The sequence below is a fragment of the Periplaneta americana genome, chromosome 9 (assembly GCF_040183065.1).
Source record: "Periplaneta americana isolate PAMFEO1 chromosome 9, P.americana_PAMFEO1_priV1, whole genome shotgun sequence".
In the NCBI taxonomy this organism is placed as follows: Eukaryota; Metazoa; Arthropoda; class Insecta; order Blattodea; family Blattidae; genus Periplaneta; species Periplaneta americana.
Window position 1 is genome coordinate 113,589,726 of NC_091125.1, and position 13,536 is coordinate 113,603,261.

A 13,536-nucleotide genomic window follows, 5' to 3' on the forward strand; every position below is an offset into this window, starting at 1 on the left:
ATAAACAATCCTCTACATTTGATGTTACTCTTTTTAATAGCATTACTACTATTCATATGGCCAAGGCATTAGTAGTAGTAGTAGTAGTACTACTAGTAGTAGTAATAGCAGTAATAGTAGTAGTATTAATAGTAGTAGTAGTAATAGTAGTAGTATTAGTAGTAGCAGTAATAGTAGTAGTAGCAGTAATAGTAGTAGTAGTAATAGTAGTAGTAGCAGTAATAGTATTACTAGTAATAGTAGTAGCAGTAATAGTAGTATCAGTAATAGTAGTAGTAGCAATAATAGTAGTAGTAATAATAGTAGTAGTAGTTGCAGTAATAGTAGTAGTAATAGTAATATGCTAGTAGTAGTAAAAGTACTAGTAGTAGCAGTAGTAATAGTAGTATTAGTAGCAGTAATAGTAGTAATAGTAGTTGTAGTAGTGGTAGTAATAGTAGTAGTAGTAATAGCAGTAACAGTAATAGAAGCAATAGTAGTAGTAGCAGTAATAGTAGTAGTAGTAGTATTTTTAACGAATTTTCGACGACAGAGGTTATTCAGCGTCGAAATTCAAGGTGGGCGAAAAACTGTTGACGGAGGAAATCGTACTAAGTATTTTATCGTCTAAACTCCATTACCATCGGCTATGTTTGAACCCGCGAACCTCGAATCTACTGGCTAGAGCAATAGCCGCAACACGGATAAAATCATAGTGAAAAATTATCGCTTCGAGTAACATTTTATTCCACGTGACTCTTCTGGGTTAGGGCTCAAGCTTCACATCCATATAAAAATACTTGAAACGTTGTGAGCTTTATTTTGAAAAGCCCTGTACTTGGCGGCTGGGCAGTGTAAATGACTAACGTTGGGACAAAGAAGAATGAGAAACATGAAGGAGACTACGGAGGAATGCAACCCTCGTCAAGGAACAGCGATCAAACTGAAGTATTAACATTATTATCCTAGTTGTCAACGCCTGTCATGGAAGCATTACATGCTGAATTGTGACATCACAAGGAGAGAATCGAGAACACTCTCTTTTTTGTCAAATAATGAAGAATGGCGCCGCAATTTGTCAGGAGGATTGTCAAATTAGAATTGCTCGTGACATGTTGTGTAGGTTAAAGAAACGGATCCGTGTTTGAGTGAGGTAGTTTCAAGTTGGAAGGATGGGCCCTACTTATCATGTCAGAAGCTAATTTGTTTTGCTTGTCTTGTAGAGGGACTCCACCTTGTTTTGAGGATGCTGTGATTTTACATGGAGATTACTCTTCGTCTTGTAAAATTGACGTTTTCGCTTCCATGTATGGGAAGGTGTCCTGCTTCATTGCAAGCGTGGGCTTAACTAGGTGCTAGCACAAGTGTTTCAGGCCTCGAGGGATATTTTTGTGTAAACCTTATAATAATGGGATTCATTACAAATTCCATTGAAAATGCACGGCTGGAAAGATGTGACTCTCACAGGAAATCCACGTGCAAATCTTTGTTAGATCTAACAACATAGAGAAAAAGTTTACTTAGTATTAAAAAAAAACATGGCTCTAAAGAAGCAATTCTTTCTTGAATTGTACAGACGCTCCACATATGAAGGTTTTGTTAGATCGAATAATTTTTGACGTAGAACTACGCCTTTCTTCTCACTAGGTATAGAAGGAGGGGCAGCTTGGGAATTGACCATTACATAAAAACACAATTCCTCTGTGTTATCTTTGTATTTCTCTTTATATATACTTTGTTCTTCTTGTGTCCCCTCTCCTCATATGGTGTTTCTGTTTCTCTCCTTTTATTCCCCTTGGTGTTCTTGTATTCCACTTGTTCTCTTCATATTATCCAGGGGTTCTCATGTATTACATTGTTCTCCTTATCTTCCTCTTATTTTCCTTGGCTTCTCCTTATTCTCCTTGTATTCCCATTTTTCTTATCTTTCCCTTATTTTCCTTCCAGTCCCCTTCATCTTTTTGTATTCTCCTTGTTTTCCTTCTCTTCCTCTTCTCATGTATTTCTCCTGTTCTCCTTGTATTCCCCTAGTTACTTATATTCCCCTTGTGGTCCTTATGTTTCTCTAGTTCTCCTTGTGTTCCCTTCATTCTCCTCGTCTTCACTTGTTCTCCTTGTTTTCCGCTTTGTTCTTCTGTATTCCACTTGATCTTCTTGTACTCCCCATGTTCTCTTTATATTCCCCCTGTTCTCGTTATCTTCCCGTTATCCTTAGGTTATATTCTCTTTGTTCTTGTATTCTTCTTGCTTTCCTTGTTTAATTTCTCGCACACCCTACACACAATTCTACATAAAGATATACAGCATAGTAAAGCTATGTAGGCTACCTGTCGACAGTTGATCGCACTCACACTTAGTCTACGTAAAGATGTGCAGCATAATGAAGCTATGCATCCATACGTAGTTCCACATAAACATTTTCCGCACAGTAAAGCTATGCACCTATTGGCAGGTGATCGTACCTACACATAGTTCTACGTAAAAATTTCAGCACAGTAAAGCTATGCAACTATTGGCAGGTGATCGCACCCACACGTAGTTCTACGTAAAAATCTGCAGCATAGTAAAGCTATGCACCTATTGGCAGGTGATCGCACCCACACGTAGTTCTACGTAAAAATTTGCAGCATAGTAAAGCTATGCACCTATTGGCAGGTGATCGCACCCACACGTAGTTCTACGTAAAAATTTGCAGCATAGTAAAACTATGCAAATATTGGCAGGTGATGGCATCCACAAGTAGTTCTACGTAAAAATTTGCAGCACAGTAAAGCTATGCATCTATTGGCAGGTGACCTCACCTACACGTAGTTCTACGTAAAAATTTGCAGCATAGTAAAACTATGCAAATATTGGCAGGTGATGGCATCCACAAGTAGTTATACGTAAAAATTTGCAGCACAGTAAAGCTATGCAACTATTGACAGTTGATCGCACCCACACATAGTTCTACGTAAAAATTTGCAGCATAGTAAAGCTATACACCTATTGGCAGGTGACCGCACCTACACGTAGTTCTATGTAAAAATTTACAGCATAGTAAAGCTATGCATCTATTGGCAGGTGATCGCACCCACACGTAGTCCTAGGTAAAGATTTTCAGCATAATAAAGCTATGCACTTTGACAGTAAATGAAGAAAAGAGAGTACGACGTAAAGGATGTTTCTGAAATGAAATTTATACTGAATATAACCCTGAGAAAAGCCCTCATCCTCTGGTCTTGTCTACTACAAGAATCACTCCAGTCAACGCCGGGGATCAAACAAGATGTGGTCAGCACTGAGCTACCGAAGAGTTCACACGTAGCTATACTTCAATTCATTTATTTCCAGAACAATTATTACATTTTCTGTACTATATACTACATTATTACTTTTGCAATAAAATTTTAGTACAGTATTTTAGATCGGTGAAGAGGGAAAACCATTTTTATGAAATTATCAAAGATTTATTATTAGTATTATTTTTTGATTGTGAATATTTTTGAAATCAAAGTATCTCAACTCGTTCTGCTCGATCGTCGTTTTCCACACGGCAGTTTATAATCGATTGTTAAGCGTTCTGTTCAATGAAAGTGCCAATATCCTTTCATATATCCCAGAGGGAACATTGGATTGTATTGGCCATTGTTTCTGAACTAGAAACAGTTTGCGCACGGTGTAAACCCGTGCTTTTTATAAAAGCAACCAATAAATCTTGCTAAGTTCACTCATGAAATATGGTGCGGTGCTGTGTTTAAAGATTTTATATGAAATATGTTGGACGTCGGACTGGTATTGTGTTCAACAAAGTAAAAGAGGGTAAAGTAAAAAAAAAAGTTTTGGAAGTTGTGCGAAGAACAACTCCGCCTGCTTGATATCACATAATATTATAATGTAGATAATATCTTTACAGTATAATTTATGATTTTTCAACAATTTATATCATTCCACGTAGTAGCATTATTTTTATTACTACTATTACTACCAATATTATTAGTACTACTGATATTGCAGTTACTACAAATACTATTACTTACATCTACACCAAAGGAAATATTACTTCTATAAATCTTGAGCTTGCACTGCTCTTGATATTCCTGTGCATTTACGAAAATAACTTACTCAGTCCTAGAATTTAAACGGATGTACAAAAACGTACGGGTATGTATATACAGGCAATTCTATAAGAATCGAAATTTTGTGGAGACGCGACGTTTTAACTGAAGATTTTCGAGCTTCTTAAATAAAGTATGTCACGAAAAAAATTTTCACTCAGTTGGATGAAAACAATGACACTATCAACTATAAAAAGTAGATTTTAAGAATTATGAAAATTACATAAGTAAAAGTGTATTGAATTATGGTTATAAAATATACGCTAGAAATAAATTATATTCCCACTGTTCAGATATGTAATTACAGATCAAAAAGGTAGATTTTGCAAACACAGAGCATGTACAGTTTGATTTTTACCTTCAAAATATTAAATCAAAATACAAAGCTTATTTCTTTTGTATTTATTTATTTATTTATTCATTCATATTAATTAATTTATTTATTTATTCATTTAACATAGTAGAGATAACGTCATCAGGCCTCCTCTTCTTTGAGTTATAAGAGAGACTTCGACACTGTTAAATGACACAATGATTTAAAACTCTACAAAATGATGAATACCACAATATGTGTACAAAATATTTTCAACGTAGGCTATATGAATTTCATTTCATTTCATTAAAAAAAGCAAAAAAATAAAAATAAAATAAATAACCATCAGAATAAAAGCCAATTAATTGTGGAGTTTGACAGAGATGTGGTATGTCTCCTCTACTTTTTATAATATAATGGGACATATGAATTCTTTCATAAAATACTGTATATTATTACCTCATGACAATGTAAACATTATGTAATCCTAATTTCATATTACACACAATTTTATACGTTGATGATTAGTTTTTACGGGAAATTTCGAAGATGGTTTGCACTCTCTCTCTCTCTCTCTCTCTCTCTCTCTCTCTCTTAATAATCTTCATAAACAGCACAAATTACAATATGGAAATTCAAGTTGATATTATGAAAGTACTTGAATTTAATGGGAAATACACTAGGTCTATCTCTAATAAGATAAAATAATAAAATATTAGGAAGAATTCGTTCTCTTAATTACTTCGGCTATTTCTTGTCATTAATGAGTAACTTTAATTTAAATAACAAAACTACTAAAATAAAATTTAAAAAACTTCAGGATTTTACTCGTAAATAAAATAATTTAACCGTCAAAAGTCCAAAAACGGACAAAATTGAATTTATACAGAACTCTCACTATGTCAATTCTCTCGCATTGAATTTAATCTAGACAATTAGGAAAAAGGGATGAAACAAGCCTAACAGAGAAAATTAGTTTTATGAAGTGAACTATAAGTTATAGAAAACGGGGCTATAACAGAAACGATGCATTAATGAAAGAAATAAACGTGAAACCTGTATCAAACTACATACAAACACAAAATGGATAAACCGTGTAGGCCTACACAGAATGCACCGTAACAGAACCCCAAAACGACTCTTATGTTACCACTGAAGAGGCAATCAACTGGTCAACGTTGTGTTAGTCAGGGACATCTTTCATATTATTTTGTAGTGAATATGAGACAATCCCAGGAGAGCCTATAGTTAGTTGTTTGAATTTAGTTGTGCATTGAATTTCAGGTTGAGGATAGAGGAGATATGGAGGGTAGCTGTAAATATATTGAATAAGCAGACGTGGGCGGCTGATAAGGGGCGGTCCACCAGCTTAGGGGTTTGGCGAAGGGCTAACAACCCATCAGCGTAGAAAACAGCTTGCTACGAAACTCCGACATAAACCTCGAAATGGAACTGATTCTCTGGGAAGACACGCATTGTAGGCCTGTTCTTCACCTGACATAATTAGGAACATTAAATCCAGACTTTTGAGATGGGCAGGATATTTACCACGTATGGGCGAATCCAGAAATGCATATAGAGTGTTAGTTGGGAGGCCGGAGGGAAAAAGATCTTTGGGGAGGCCGAGACGTACTAAATGGATTTGAGGCAGGTGGGATATGATAGAGACTGGATTAATCTGATTCAGGATAGGGACCGATGGCTGGCTGATGTGAGGGCGGCAATGAATCTACAGGTTCTCTAAAAGTCATAAGTAAACCTAAGTAAGTAAATCTTGAATTGCAACAGTCAAATAGGCCTACTTATCTTCTTCTTATTATTTGGTATTACAGCCCAGGTGGGCCTTAACCTCCTCTATGGCTCTCTTCCATCCTTCTCTATCCATCGCCAACTCCCTCCAATTCCTTATTCCTAATCTATTCACATCCACTCGTACACAGTTCCACCATCTTGTTCTCGGTCTTCCTCTTAATCTGGTTCCATCTGGGTTGTTATTGAAGACAATCTTCACTTTCCTTGTTGTTTCCATCCTTGTGACGTGTCCCAACCATCTCAGTCTTTGACATCTTATGTGCGCCTCCAAATCCGATTCCTTGTACAGTTCGTATATCTCATTATTATATCTGGCTCTCCATCCATCCACTGTTTCAATTGCTCCGAATATCCTTCTTAAGATTTTCCTCTCAAATACTGCTAGTTGTTTGCATGTATTTTTATTCAGAACCCATGTTTCTGTACCATATGTTATAATGGGTCTTATTAGGGTTTTGTAAATCTTGATTTTGATTTCTCTAGATATTATTTTATTTTTAACAATTGGTAAAAGTGAATAATATGCCCTGTTAGCCAGATTTATTCTTCTTTGTACCTCATTCCTTAGGTCATTATTTGCTGTCAATATTGATCCGAGATATGTAAATTCTTTTACTTTTTCAAACTTGTATGTTCCCATTTTAACTTCCTTCACTTGATCATTTTGTCTTTTGGTGACTGACATAAATTTAGATTTCTTTGTATTTATTTTAAATCCCAGCTTCTGAGTTTCCTTATCCAATGCTATCAAGGCTTCTTCAACGTCTTGTATCCTTCTTCCGGTGATGATGACATCATCCGCATAGCCTAAAATCTGTTGTGTCTTATTAAAAATAGTTCCATTAATTTGGACTTCTGATTTTATTATTGCAATGTGTAGGGCTATATTAAACAAGAGAGGTGCCAGCCCATCTCCTTGCCTGGTTCTTTTCTCCAATTTAAAATTTTCAATTGTGATCTTTCCTAATAGGCCTACTTATACTTTTCGAAATTTTTAGCCTCCTTTTCCGTAGAGTTTCTGTAGGTATAATAGCAAGATAAGAAATATTTAATGTTACTGTTATTGTTTAGATGCATTATTAGCGCAACAATCATAAATTCACTCCTTATCATTGTGATTCCTTATCCTGTCTTAGGTGAAACTGTGACGTTATATCGATTCCAAGACATGAGAGATCCACCAGGAAGTAGCAACCTATCATTTATAATCTAAGCAGTAAGGGATTGAAGTTAAAAAAAAAACTTTTAAATCTAGAATTGATCTTCTTTCTTGTCATTATGCTGTCAGGGAAGTTGGACGAGAGTTGATGTTCAGAGAATTGTCAAATCATTATAATAACATGTCGATAACCGAGTGAATGAAATTTATTAATCTCCTAAGCTGAAGGTCTTCTCTGATTGCATACACAATGAACAGACCATAGGATGATGTAATGTATGAATCGATAAACACTTTTTTTCGCGTTTTGTAATCATAACAAAGCTATTCAACCGTGAAATCGTGAACAAGTTTCAGGATCGTACACTATTTTCCATTACGTCATGGATGATGGATCAAAGTACACAAGTTATTTGAGAGCACCAGGTGTGGCCAAAATTAATCTTTCCATGCCCCTTCTCATTTAACTGTGTCATGCCATACCTATAGATACAGACATCTTCACAAAATTACCGAGATTTCTAATGGTGATAATGATGATGGTAATAATAATAGTAATAATAATTTATTTTTATTTATTTATTTGTTTATTTGTTTGTTTATTTATTTATTTATTTATTCATATTTATGTGCTGGACAACAGCCATTGGCCAATAAAAGTCCAGCACAGTGATACAATTAATACAATAAAATGAACAACTATGGTACAAATTAAATAATTGAGATAACAACAAAATGAAGAACAAAGATTACAATGATTAATTTATAAGAATTAATATTATAATATTTTATGAAAAGGAATTGATTCTTACAAAAATATTGCCAATTTGTGTATAAGGATTATGCAAATAATACTAGCAAAGACATTGCCATATTCTCATACTTCTATACATTGAATGGATCAAAATCGCCCACATGTAAGTTAGCATTTTTAATACATCTGCAGACCGGCGAGGAAGATTTAGAATTTCTAATATAGAAGAGTTTGTGATGTCTCATGTCCTTCATAGGAATACGAAGGCTGACACTTTTTAAGAAAGATTGACAATTAATGTCACCTTTAAGGACCTTACATAAGAATAAATAATCGAGATCATGACGTCTAGCATACAAGCTTCGACATTTAAAGTGCTCGCATTTTTTGATCATAGTTATATCCGGAGTTATTAGGCAGACATCTGTACGAACATAATGAAATACATTTCCTTCGAATATTTTCCAGTTTTGCCGAATCAGTACTAGTAATAGAGTTCCACACTACAGATGCATATTCAAGTTTCGATCTCACTAAAGTATTGTATAGTATTAAAAAAGAGTCAGGTGTTGGAAAAGAATAAGTAATTGACCGAATTATTCCTAACATTCTTATTGCAGGGATATAAATATAATCAATGTGATTAAAAATAATTATCTCCATTATTTTTAATCTTCACTTATGAACACTGTTGTATTTTGACCTTTTAAGTATTTAATAATCGATGTGGTTGTGAAAATATAATTTATTGTTAATTAATACACCGAGGTCTCTAATAAAATCTTGTCTGTTAATTAATACATTTTTTAGATGATAGTTATATTTTAGTGTAGAGGTTTTCCTTGAAAATTATATTACGTAAGTTTTGGATTCATTAATCATTATCCCGTTATCAACTGACCAATTGGTAATTGAATTAGTGTCATCCTGTAGAAATTGACAGTCAGCATTACTTTTGATTTTTCGAAAAATTTTAAGATCATCAGCGAATAATAGTCAGAACTTATTCTTTTCCAAATAATAATAATAATAATAATAATAATAATAATAATAATAATAATAATAATAATAATAGTGATATATAACCCTTTAAGATGGTGTACAGCTTTTCTTTTACATGATATGATAATATGATATGATTTAATATCATCAAAAATATACAAGTAATGGTGTACCTTCACATTGCTGTATACAAGTACTCACCATAACTATACTTACACTTACTTACTATTGTCAAAGCATATACATGACACTAACGACCTGACACATTAAGCCTTTAAGTACTCGACTTAACTATAGCTTAACTATTAGAACTAGAACTTCGTTACAGTTTTGTTCCTTCACTAGTAACTGCGTAGTAACAGACGAATTTTAAATCAGCATCTGCCCCATCCTATTGACGCACATTAGTCTTAATCACAAATTATTCGTTTTGCAAGTCGATTGTATAATATTACACTTTCTTCACATATTTCTAAATATCACTTTCACGCACATTTCCACACGTTTGATTCTCTCGACCGTGGTTGCGTCCTTTCCTAGTGTTCGCATTATATTACCACTCTTTCATTTGTCCCCATCCCTTAGTAATATAATTATTTTAGTCCACTTTTTAGCCAATTACAATTAATCACACTTTCACCAATGTTATTCCCTTTACCACACTTTACACATCCAATAAAATTACTTTTTAAGGGGGCATTATGGTAAAATAATGGTGAAAAATTAAGAAAATCCACTTAAAAATTTATTGCGACGCTCTGTTTAAACCGAGCTCAAAAAGCTAATTAATTTATGTTCCCATGACTATTTTAAAGCTTTTGAGGTAATATAAACTAAAAATTGTGAAAACTGTGACGCAAGGAGCCTTTTTAGTGATGTCAATATAAAATACATTAAAAACAATATCATTTCAAAACTATTAGCCCTAAATTTTGTACAGATGATAGTATTGTAGGCATGTTTATATAGTTTAAAATTCAGAAATTTTGGATGGAAATAGTAATAGATTTAAAACTCACATAAGTGTCCCCTTAATCTTCATAAAAAGATCATCTATCTTTCATCTTTCCCGTTTTTTTTCTTTGTCCTGTTTAATTCCCTTATTAAGTCATTTTTCCTAAACGATACCTGTTCTAGTAAACCATCTGCTGTCGAAGGTCCCGGATTCTGGCAGCTTCCCTCTGTTGACGCAATTGACTCCCTCCTTGAAGTTTTCTTTTACATGTTTTTTCGAGTGATTGTTACAATTTTGAGTAAGTATGAAAATACTTCTCGTATATTAGGTGTTTTATTAAAGTAGCTCAACTAACTACGACTCATCAAATGACGGGCCACCGGTGTGAGCCAATTTTGTTTGTTCCAAATTTCTACGTGGACACGAAAAGACCAACAAATTTTGCCTGCAGCCCTGTAACGAGGAGAACGGTTCATTTAAGTTTGTGCTGACATCTGTGTTTTTTCATTTGCTAATTCCAACCTTTGATCAAATCTAAAGCATCTTAATGCGTTTTATTCATTGCAAAAATCAGGGGTAGACAAATTCCGGACAGCACGTAGCCATGGTACCTAAAAGTTATTGTGTGGTGCCTGAATTGTTTATTGAGTTAAAAATGTTTTACGACTTCGATTTCTCTTATGTCACTACAAAAGCAGCTTTAGGAAGAAATTCGAATATGCTTCTTAGATTAGTATTGTTACATTTGTTGCGCATCTCATAATATTGTCACTACATAGCGTCAGCGAAGAGCACAGATCGTCTATGTAACAGTGTGTTTGCATTGTAGCCTATAGATATTTAATATTATTTAACATCAATCATTCATTCATTTAGTGGTCTACCCAAGGGCAGGTCCTTCATTGCAAACCCAGCTTTCTCCAATCTTTCTTACTTTCTGCCTTCCTCTTTGTTTCCTCATATGATCCATATATCTTAATGTCGTTCATTTAGTGGTTTGCCCAAGGGAAGGTCCTTCACTGCAAACCCAGCTTTCTCCAATCATTCTTACTTTCTGCCTTCCTCTTTGTTTCCTCATATGATCCATATATCTTAATGTCGTTTATGACCTGATATCTCTTCTCCCGTTCACCATTCCTTCCAATGAATCCTTCAGTAGGCAGTTTCTTCTCAGCCAGTGATCCAACCAATTCCTTTTCCTCTTCCTGATCAGTTTCAGCATCATTCTTTCTTCACCCACTCTTTCCAACACAGTTTCATCTCTTATTCTGTCTGTCCACTTCACACGTTCCATTCTTCTCCACATCCACATTTCAAATGCTTCTATTCGCTTCTCTTCACTTCATCGTAATGTCCATGATTGTGCCCCAAACAATGCCACACTGCATTCAAAGCACTGCACTAATCTCTTCCTTAGTTATTTTTCCAGAGGTCCGCAGTAAATGTTTTTTTTTTTTTTTAAAGCTTCCTTGACGATTACTATCCTCCTTTTGACTTCCTGGCAGCAGCTCTTGTTACTACTTATAGTACACCCCAAGTATTTGAAGCTGTCACTTGCTCTACTGCCTCATTTAGAATTCGCAAGTTCATCTTCTGTATTTTTCTTCCTATGACCATACTCTTCGTCTTATTTGAATTTATCTTCAACTCATACTGCTCACAGCTGTCATTTAGCTCCAGTAGCATATCCTTAGTATCATTTCCTCTTCTGTTAACAACGCCATCTCATCAGCAAATCTTATTAATATATTTCAGTAAATGTGTCATGTTAGTTCGAATGGTTTTCTCTTTGCCTGTGTGGACAAAATATGGTGGCTCGCGAAAATAAAGAAGATGACTTCTGAAAATTTTTAGTTTTGTCTACCGTGGTGAAAAAATTATATTTTATTGCATATAAGCTGCCTTTAAATAAATACTTCGTTGTTATTGTTATTAAATTCATGTGGTATTTTGTACATTAATACTATTCCTATTGTTCACCGACTTACAGACACAGGTACACAAATAGATGTAAACACACAGTATCGTATCGTGCGGGGAGAGACCGCAGGTTAAAACTATTTTTTTTTTATATTATGATCGAGGTATAGCTAATTTGTAGTCAAAGTAACCAAACACAAGACTCTACTCATGAGATTTTTTGGGGGGCTATCAGTAGTTTTCTGCCGCTTTCCGCACTGGTTATAGGCCTACTGACAGAAAATGTAGAAACTAAACGGGAATAATCCGAGATAATTAAAAATTAACTAATCTCTTCACAAAGGATCTCTGATGCTGTCCACGATTTGGAGCGTGGAAATTCGACACTGTAACCTTTCAGATGACGATGTTTCTCGTGTCTTCAAAATTCCAGACCACTAGTCACGATTTCCTAATTATTTCTTACTTACACATTTCACCGTTTTTGTCTTTACAACAGATGTAAATATTTTGTCACGCAATTTCCTGATCAAGATCAAAAATGCATTGTCACGCCACTTCCTGATAAAGATCAAGTCAGTTCACGTTCTCACGGACGATATTCTTCACCTTTTTCCTGTCTCAGTTTACTCATCATTGCTTCTAATATTTTCGTTCTCATATGGACTAATGCAGGATATCCGTGGATTAATTAATAAGAATAATCTCAGTGTCTTGCAAGTCACATTGTAATGCTTGAATAATAAGGAAGTTCTGATGATCTAACTGAAGCTTTCCAGTCTCATTCCTACCGGGCCAAGGATTGTAGCCAACATATTTTCAATGTCAGAGTTAACAGGACATCCTTTCATCATGGAACCGCAGGTCAATCCCCAGTTAGTTCTGTGAAGTTCTTTTTCTCTGTGAATTTTTGTTCATGCAAATTTCTCTCCACCTTTTCAACACATCTCGCTAATTTAAGGGATAAATTAGGGAGGAAGACATAATAAAAGAAGGACCCATGAAATCAGGTGTAGGAATGGGTGGTACTCACGGAACAAGAAAATAATCGAGAGGAAATGAGAATATAGATAGAGCGTAGGCCATTGACACCGACAAGAAGTCTACTGTTGTGGGAGGGAGAAAAGAATCACAAAAAATACAATCTTAGAAATTGATGTATGGAAGGTCTGAAATAAAACATTAAGTGAGCGCAGTTTGAATATTTAGAGAAAGGTTACTTTAATATTAGTGGTCTTGTTGCTGTGAAGGAATGGATGATCAGTTTTATGAAATGTTAAAATAAGGAAAAATGTGCATTGTATTTTATAAGGAAAGGGTGAAGGATAGTGAAGTATATGAAAATGTGTAAAATAAGCCAAAGTGAACTTGAAACTTACATTACGAAAGAATGAACTGAAATAGCATCGGTATATAGGATAGATGAACCTCCGGGTTCCTTAAAAGCCATAAGTAAAGTAAGATAGGTAAGTAACTAAGTAAGTAAGTAAGTAGACTAAGTAAGTAAGTAGGACAGAAGTTTTGAATTGACAAGAATAGAAAGAG